A 10404-nucleotide genomic window follows, 5' to 3' on the forward strand; every position below is an offset into this window, starting at 1 on the left:
GGATAAAAATTCTAAACTATGATATTAGGTACTTTATTAAGATTGTAAATAAGTATCTATTAGTACAATTAAAAATGTATGGAATTGATCACTTACGGTTTGTTTTGGCTTGTGAATGAATGAAGTGCTATGTTAGAAATGGATTAAAGTTTACATGTTTTAGTTGTTGTGTTTGGCATGTATATATGTAGTATTATGGTTGGTGAACTTTTGGCATTTTGATGCTTAAATGGTTGGTGTTGAAATGATCAAGTAATGGTATATTTTGAATGACCAATTTTGTATGTTGGATTGTTATTTGGTATATGGTTAATTGTGCTAAGGCTTGGTATGGAAATAGGTAGTTTTGTTTGGTTGATTCATGGATAAATATGCTTATGTTTATGATGACTTGATGATTTATGATTAAGGTTCCTTTTTGCATATTGGTTGTATGGATAAATGACCTATTGAACTAGTTTTATTATGCATGTTTTAGGTAAGTTTTAAGGCTTTATTGTATGTGCAAATGGCTTGTCGATGTGTGCTTGAGTTAGGTGAAAGAAAGGGCTTGATATTGACCTATTTCTTGTCCACATGGCCTAAGACACAGTTGTGTGTCTCAACCATGTGTGACACATGGCCATGCGACATGGCCGTGTGTCCCCTGTAGGTTTCAAAGGGTTATGAGTCAGACAATTACACGACCTAACACACGGACGTGTGAGGCCATTTCTAGAGTAACACAGCCTGGCACACGGGCGTATGGCTTGGCCGTGTAACCCAAGTCAGAGAGTTACACAAGCTGGGACATGGCCGTGTGTCCTTATTTCTAATGTTACATGGCCTGAGATACGGTCGTGTTCTCAGCCGTTTGAGGCACACAGCAGTGTGACCCCTGCAGTATGAAATTTTCTATCTTTTTCCATGATGTTCTAAATGTTTTCTGTTTAGTCCCAAATTGTTTCTAAAGTGTTTCTAAGGCCTCGATGGCTCGAATAAGGGACTATATGAATGTGTTTGAATGAATTATGCTATGATTTATAAAAATTTTAGAATTGAATAATTTAAGTTACGATTTTACCGTAATGCTCCGTAACCTTATTTCTGAGGCGGATATGATTATTTATTTGTTTCAACTTGCGAAGATTTGGAGCTCATTTAAAACCAAATTTTGAGCAATTTAGCAACATATTGACTATGAAAGAAAACTCATTTAACGTTGAACCGTTGAACAACCCTTACTTCAATATTATAAAATAAGGTTGGGGATGTTGAACCTTCAACTTGATTCAAGTTTAAAATTGGCAATTTGGAGGGTTTATTATTAGCTTGTATCAGGTGAATGTAAGGCCCAATATTTTACAAATTTTCCATCCTCTCTCTCTCTATATATTTTTCACTAAAAAAAACCACTTTTCAATTTTTTCGATTTTAATATTGAACAAATTGATTCTTTTTTAAAAAATAGAGTAATTTAATTTCTTTTAATTTTGAAAACAAATAATTAAAGATATTTAATCATGATGTTAATGTTTTTCCTTAATTGTACATACGTTTTATTAATATAATAAATTTAGCCCTCAAAATTTACACATTTTGTCCATTTGATCTTGATTTAACAACTTGAGTCCGTAACATTTACACATTCTTTTAATGTGGCATTGCTTTAACAAGTTTAGCCCACAATATTTACACATAATGAACATCAAGGGCTAAATTTGTTATTGTTTTAATTAAAATCATGTACAAGTGACGAAAAATATTAACATCGTGATTAATTATTTTTAGTTACTCACTTTTTAAATTGATAGAGATGAAATTACTCTAATTTTTTTTAAAGAGATTTATTGGCTAGATGTCAAAATTGAGAGGAACTAAAGAAGTGTTTTTACCTTTGCAATATTATAAAAAAAGTGGTAAAATTATGTTTTAACCTTTATTATTTTGATTTTCTCTTATAAAATTTGTAATCTAATCTAATCTGTATATATTCTATAGTAGGATTTGAAAGTTAAATTGGTAATTTAACTTTTGTGACATTGTTTAAAGGTTGTCATTTGGCACTATAAAATTAGCTGCCTTATTAAATTCTTATTAATCAGAAAAAAAATTGATAAATCTTTTATACTAAAGTTAAAAATTTATCAAATATAAGAATAAAAAATTATCAAACATGCAATTTAATAAATAGTTTGTTATTATCATAATTAACAAATATATATTCTAAATCAATAACATAATTAACGTAAATATAATTATTTTTGGAAAGGAAAAGAACTTATTTTACCCATACATATAGGTAGACATTTTAGGGTTTGATTATCAAAGGAAGGTTTCTCTTGGTTAACGGGATTTAGGGTCGGTTTAGATTGCATAGAGCAATTGAATAAACGTGTAATTATTAAGATAGTAATTATATATATTTTAATTACAAAGAATTATAATTCTGTAGACGTGTTTGGTTGATACAGTGTTATTACATCGTAATTTCCAATTTCATGTTTGGTAGTACAAATTGCTATTACACAATTACGTATTTTATCTTTTTAAAAAAGATTAATTACTATAAAAATTATTAGTATGATAATATTAATTTCTGAACAAATAACAAGAATTAAAACCAAATCATCATATGTATTATGTTAGTCTAAAAAAGTAGTTGATAAAATGATTGCCAATAAAAATAACAAGAAGAATAAACATCATATGTAATTTTATCTAATCATTCTAGTGTAAAAAAAAACCCCTTTTCTATTTTCATAATTAGCATCAACCTTATAATATTAGAGTTCATAGTCTAAATAATATGTAGCTTTCTAAGTGTGTAGGATGGCAATTGAGGTCCAAGAATACAAGGATGAGTGGGTTGTCAGGCAAGAAGCTCGGTAAGCCAAAAAAGTTGCCAAGTTCAGAACACGCTTGATGTCATGACGAGGAGCTTCTCATCGTCACGATGACGTAATGAAGAAATGGGAAGAATGGCATAGGGGAAACATCGTGATGAGGAGCACTCCATGTCCCAACGACGCAACAATGGGCAGCCGAATCAAAGTTGATTTCTTTGGATGACACATTTGGGAAATTTCCTTAGATAACACATCTTCCATAATTTGATATGGAAAATTAGGCTTTCCCGGTATACTGAAGGAGCTTATTCTCAAGCAAAGTAGTGTCTTTTTCATAGTTTTTTTTTGTAATTTTTAGATTTTAATTTAAGAACTGTAAATGTCTCGTTTTTACTCATTTTGTGATCCAATTTGGCCAATGGCGCCATTGGGGGGCCCAACATGTGGTTGAGTGGTGTAGGGATGCGTTAGAGGTTGAAAATGAGCGAAAATGAAACCAAAGGAAACAATATCGCGATATCCATACCTTGGAATTGAGATACCTCCAATAGGATTAAAGATTGAGACAACCCTTTAGTGGTATCACGATATCCACCTTCAAAGAAGACCCCCAAGGTATGGAACTGCCTTAGGTATCGCGATATCCTCTTCTGAGTATCTTGACATTAACATCGTGAAGGGGGCAAAATTGGACGCAAAGGGTAGTCTTGGTCCACTCGATCCACTAATCACCCAAGGCCTGTGTAGGGGCAATTTTGACAACAAAAATTCATCAACATTCAGCTTAAAACAATCAATTCTGGCTAAGGAGGAGACACACACATTAGTTTAGTTCTTAGCTTTAGTTTCTCTAGGTCTTCTCTTAGTTTTTTTGCTACTTGTTCTTAGTATTCTTAGTGTTAGTTAAGTTAGTTATAACTGAAGATTAGGTTTATTTACACTTTCTGTCCTTATACCTTGGTTGTAAGACATTTCTAGCTTTAGTTTAATGTATTTTAGTTTCTTTTACTTTAAATCAGTTAAAGTTTGTTCCGTTTATATTTATTGCTTTAGATTTTCTGGTTAAATGCCTTTAGTTTCATGTTCTTTAAGTTTTCTTGCATAAAAATCTAAAATTTTATATTTTTCTTAAACTTTACTTTAATGTTTTCTTTGCCTTTCATTTTCATGCCCATTCTCTTTATTTTCAGCATAAACAGCTAAACCTAAAAAGGGGGTTGGTAAATGGAGATGTGGGTAAGTTGATTTGTTTTGGACAATAGACTAAATCATAATAAATTGGACTAAATTGAATAGACCTAAAAACATAGGAAGCGACTCCCCTAAGGGAATATTTAGACAAGTGAGACCGAGAGGTAATCTTGTTGTGCACCAATTCATTAGTCCCGAAATTAACCAATGAGATCGAGAGATAAATCAAATTAATTCATTTAAGTTGGTAAACTTGAGATCGAGAGATAAATGAATCCACATAGTAATTTAAGCGATTTAAGTCTCTCATTCGAAGATCGATGAACCACATTAAAATCAACCAACCACCGTTAGTATTTTATTGATTAATCTCTTTGTTTTGTACTTTTTACAATTTGGTCCCTAGATTAACATAATTAATTTTCTTGCAAAACATTCTTGTTATGATTTGTCGTACTATAAAATCATAGCAGTAGCCGCTTAAACTCTTTAGTGTGTGATATTTATCACTCAATCGCCATCTCCTTTGGGTTCAATCCTTGGAATACTCTAGTGTTCCATTGTTACACTATAAATATTACAATTGACTTGTACTCTTACAGTAAAACTACACTTTAAAATTATTTTATAAAATCATTTGTTTTATGTGCATGTGCGAACACTATCAATAGAATATTTTATTTACTGGCACCTAAGTGTATCTTGTGTTGAGTGGTCACCAAGTAGGAGCAACGTTAGGGTTACCGGAATTGTAAGCAAACCTAGGCAGACAATTTTATTTTCTTTTACTCTTGGACCTAAATTGACATCCTACACACTTAGAAAGCTACAAGTTATTTGGACTATGAACTCAAATAATATTATAAGGTTGATGCTAATTATGTAAATAGAAAAGGGTTTTTTTTTACACTAGAATGATTAGATAAAATTGCGTATGATGTTTATTCTTCTTGTTATTTTTATTGGCAAGCATATTTTCATCTACTTTCTTAGACTAATATAATACATATGATGATTTGGTTTTAATTATGGTTATTTGTTTAGAAGTTATTTTTATCATACTAATAATTTTTATAGTAATTAATCTTTTTTAAAAATAGAAAATACGTAATTGTGTAATAACAATTTGTAATACCAAACATGAAATTGGAAATTACGATGTAATTACACTTTGTCAACCAAACACATCTATAGAATTGTAATTCTCTGAAATTACACAAAAAAAATTACTACCTTAATAGTTACACTTTTATTCAATTGCTCTATGCTATCCAAACCAACCCTAAATCTCGTCAACCAAGAGAAACCTTACTTTGACTATCAAACTTTAAAATGTCTACCTATATGTATTCATAAAATAAGTTCTTTTCCTTTCCAAAAATAATTATATTTACGTTAATTATTTTATTTATTTAGAATATATATTTGTTAATTATGATAATAACAAACTATTTATTAAATTGCTTGTTTGATAAAAAAATTATTCTTATATTTGAAAATTTTTTAAATTTAGTATAAAAGATTTATCATTTTTTTTTCTTATTAATATGAATGTAATAAGGCAGCTTCATGGTGCCAAATGACAACCTTTAAACAATGTCACATAAGTTAAATTACCACTTAAAGTTCAATAGTAGACTTTGAATCCGATCAAAATTAATAGCAAATTTTGAGAGTTGATCTTAGTTTGCAAATGTACAATAGGTTACCATAGCCAATGACTCTTCATAAATAAATTGTGTCTCTTCTTAAAAAGTTCTTAGAAATTCTTGTTCTTTTCTTACTTTATTCATTTTTCTACTTCTGGTGGTGAGAAAATTTATCACGACCATTCCCCATGACTATTATTATAGTCCAATTTACTACATCCACGTCAAAGATTATGTCTTTCGAATTTATGACATATTGTTACATTCTCTTCAGGGAATGGTTACCTTTCGTGGTTAAAAGCTTTTGTTCAATCATAAGTAAATTTTTTCATGATATTGTCACCGTAGGAGGAGTACATTTGAATAATGAAAAGTTGAATAAGTTCTCTCTTGCAAGGTTCTCATTAGTATATTTTTCACATAATTTTAGTTGAGAACATATTTTGATGAATGTGGTTATCTACCACGTAAATAGAAAATCTGATGACAATTGAAGGCAAAAGTACCACAAACCCCTTATACTATACCCTAGATTGCACTTTAGCCCCTTTATTGAAAAAAATGGGCAAAATAACCCTTCTATGTTATCCGAGTCAGAAAAAAGGCCTTACATTAAAATTTGGTGTTTATATATAATGTAGAATAACAAATTTAGCCCTTCTACGTTAGATTAGTGAGAAAAATAACCCCTCTATAATAGCTCGTTTTTTAGTGGTACCGAAAATGAGGGTTTCAAAACCCAATTTTCCAACAATCGAGTCTATAAATATTATTAATAACTATTTACGAGTCTATTATAGTTTTAAATTTATTTTTGGTCCAGTAATTTTATTGAATGGATAATTAATTAAGGTATAAGTGTAACGACCTTAAAGTTAGTGGCGTGGAAAAATAAGATCTTGAGATCTCGTTTTTCTAAAATCAAACTCGTAAATATTTTTATTAAATATTTATGGAGTTATTATATAGGTGAATTGAAGTTTGAATAAGTAATTTTTCCGAATAAGGACTCAATTGTAAAAGTGGTAAAAGTTAATTGTTATAGATTTTTATTTACAAAAAAAATAATTAAACCATGGATAAAAATGGAAAACAATCCATTTTGAATTATTGGTGGACAGTCGGGTGTGAAGTTTTATGTTTTAAAATAATCATTTTCAAGTAAAATGTTATGAAGTATAATAAAATATAAAATAAAAAAAACAAATAAAAAGTGGGGAGAAGAAAAAATGTTCATCTTCTTCATGTTTCCTTCTCCACCGAATTCCAAAAAGGAAAAACATAAGGTGTTAAGCTTTTAGCCATTCAGTCCTTCCATGGTAAGTAATTCTAAGCTCGTTTTTCATAAATTTTATGTTTTGAGATTATGGTAGCTCGATTCAGCTAACCCGTGTTTAATTTTTCAAAACTTTCAAACTTTCAAAGTGTTTCCATTGATGAATGCTTGAATTTATTGGTGTTATTTTGTTAGATTTTAAGCTTAGATATGAAAAATGACTAGTTTGTAAAGTTTAATTGTTAGTTTTGAACATAGGAACTAAAGTGTAAATATTTAAAAATTGATGATAAATTTATGTAATTTTATATAATATAGGAATATATAAGGATGTAATTGATATCAATTTCAAAATCGAAGCTCAAATTTGAAAGTTAAAGCAATTTCAATTCTAGGGACTAAATTGAATCAAATGTAAAAATTTAGGGGAATCCAAAAAATGAGTTGAATTGATATATGTTTAGGATAGACTGTTAAAAGATGTTTAGAATTGATAAATTGAAATGAATTATCGTATAGATTGAGATTTCAACCAATTGGAGGATATCTGAGGAAAAAGCAATATCACAGATTAGTCTTTGACGTCTTGTTTGTTGTTGTTTTTTGTTGGGTAAGTTCACATAGAACCTTCTACCTTATTTATTTTTTTGTGATCTATGTTTTAAATTATCTTTATATTAGAATTGAATCAAATTAATAAATTTGGCATTAAGTATTCAAAATGGACTAAATTGTAAGTTGTGTAAATTAAGGTTATATTGAAACAATTCAGAGTGAGAATATAAATATTGTATGATTATAGGACCTTTAAATGAAAATTGTGATATTGTTCAAGATATAACTGAATTATGAATAATTATAGAGAATTGGTAATGATATGTAATATATATATATGGAAATGACAAATTAGGAATATGTTCGGCCCACCATGAAAGAAGTTTAGCACGTCTTTGCTCTTTGTTTAGCACTTCTGTTCTCTCTACTAACTATTTTGAGTTAATTGGCAAATGGAAAATGAGAAACGATAATGAAATGATATAATGTTATATTTATTGTAAAACGTTGAATGGATATTGAAAATGGTATTGGATTGTTAACTCTATGTGAATAATTCTAGATTGAAATGCTAAATGTTATATTGTTGTAAGGTATTTTATATGAAAAACTCACCTTGTTGGATTGTGTTTCCGTGATTAGGCATATTTGTTAAGTTGAATTATTATCTGATAAGGTTTTAAATTAACTCACCTTGTCAATATGTGCTTTGCCATGTTAGGTTAATTTTATCAAGCTAATTAATAAGTTGTGTTTAATGGTAATTTGAGGTAAGTTTATTGTTTTAATAATTATGAACTTACTAACTATTTGTAATGCTTACCTAGTCGCTTTCTCCTTGTCTGTAGACTGTCAGTTTGCGGAACTTGTCGATTGAACACCTCGAAGCTCATACTATCCCTTTATCGACTGGCAAGACTTTTATTCATTTTTAGATCGGTATTGTGGCATGTACCTAGGTATTAGAAGTGTGATGTTTTGAATATAATAGCTTGGTGTAAAGTGACTAATTATGAACTTGTGAGGTTAATGTATATATATATAAAGTACGGAATGTTTTGATCACTTTTAAGACCATATAAATAGTAATGCAATGATATGTTTACATGAACAATAGTATGAATGGTCAAGAAAATGGTATGTTTAAAGTATGATTTAGGAGGTTGAATGATAAGATGTTATGGTTAATGGAATATTTTAGTTAATTAATTTGATATAAGTTAAACTGAAGTGAATTGGTGTCAATTTGTGATATAATGAATTGGAACTTGGTATAAAGTTATGTTCGGTATGCAATTGAAGTGTTTTGTGCAGGTTTTGTGTTGTGCTTAGGCAATATTTGAACCAAATTTGGTTTTGGAATGAAGAAAGGTTCAAATGGTAGGTTTTGACAGTTTGACACTAAGGTATTAATACTCTGGTAAAGGTATTGATACCTAGTATTTTCAAATCATTTTTAAACAAACAGATTCACAATTTGGTATCGATACTTATCAAAAGCATCAGTACTTATAAGACAGTATTGGTACTATATACCAAGTATCGATACTTGTGATTTAATTTTGAATCTTCCAAACATTGAAGTTGATTTGAGTATCGGTACCTTTTAGGGGTATCGTTACCTGTTTATAAGTTTTGAAAATTTTGCAATGTAGCCCTATTTCATTAATGAATTAATATTTAAGTCTTGTAAACTCATTTGAGCCGAAAAGATTTAATTATCGTATTATGAAAGTTTTTATAAAATGATTTAATATTTAAAAGATCATATTCAGAATTTTTTATCGGTAGGTCCTTCGATTTTGATTGTAGCATTTTGTAACTCAGATGCAATGATCAGGTCGGGTGAGTGGTGTTACATTTAGTAGTATCAGAGCTATGATTTGGTCGATTGTAGTACTAAAATATATCACATACAAGGCTAGAAATACATGCCACAATATATTGTGATAGTGTGATGCCTTCTGATCTGATTTGACTTTTTTTCATATAGATATACAATGTCGACCGAATCAAATAGGGTTGTATGTAACGAGGTTGATAGTATTCCAACTTTCGATCAGGGAGCTAGTCACTGTGTATCCATTCTACAATTACTAGGGAATGAGACAAGAGATGCCTTTTTCCAATTGATAAATCAATGCGCTACCCAGTACCTGGGAGGTATCCTTTTAGCTTCATAACTGCAAAAACATCCTCTTTCCCCGGTTATGCCATCTGTGCCCTCCAAGTCCTAATTCAATATCTGGAAATTGTCCACCAAATGATAAATTATGTAGTTTTAGGATAAACGAATTTAAAGGTATAAAAGAGAAAATGCGTAATGAGAGAAAGCAAGATGGGTTCAATATATGAGATTTTGGAAAATGTAGTATAGCTAGGTGAATTTGGATACCTTCACAAAAAAGTGGAGAAATTTCATGGTTAACGTAGGGAATATTAATATTGTGGATAGAACATTTTGCATACATTGTGGGGAAAACCACATAGATGAGTGAAAGTATATAAGCGGGGCTTTTTTAAAATGTGGTTCCAATAAGCATATAAAAAGAGACTGTCCAAGAAGAGACATGTCTAAACATAATTATTAGAGGCTTCAAACTACAACAATAGTTAGTACAAGAAATGTTTAGAATATGAGCAAACCAATTTGTGAGCGCTATAATAAAAATCACTTCAGAGAGTGTAGACGGAGACTAGAAGCTTGTTTTAAATGCGGTTCCACTGAACATTTCTTTCGGGATTGTTTCAGAAAGTCAAATGTCATCAGAGGTCAGTCTACTAATCCGATACTAACTCCTCAAAAAGGTGGGAGATTAGAAATTAGTGGTAATGATAGTTCCAGACAAGGTGAAACCAGAGATACATTGGTGAGATCTGAAGCTTGTACACATTCAGTAACAGC

Source organism: Gossypium hirsutum, chromosome D01 (assembly GCF_007990345.1).
Source record: "Gossypium hirsutum isolate 1008001.06 chromosome D01, Gossypium_hirsutum_v2.1, whole genome shotgun sequence".
NCBI classification, from domain to species: Eukaryota; Viridiplantae; Streptophyta; class Magnoliopsida; order Malvales; family Malvaceae; genus Gossypium; species Gossypium hirsutum.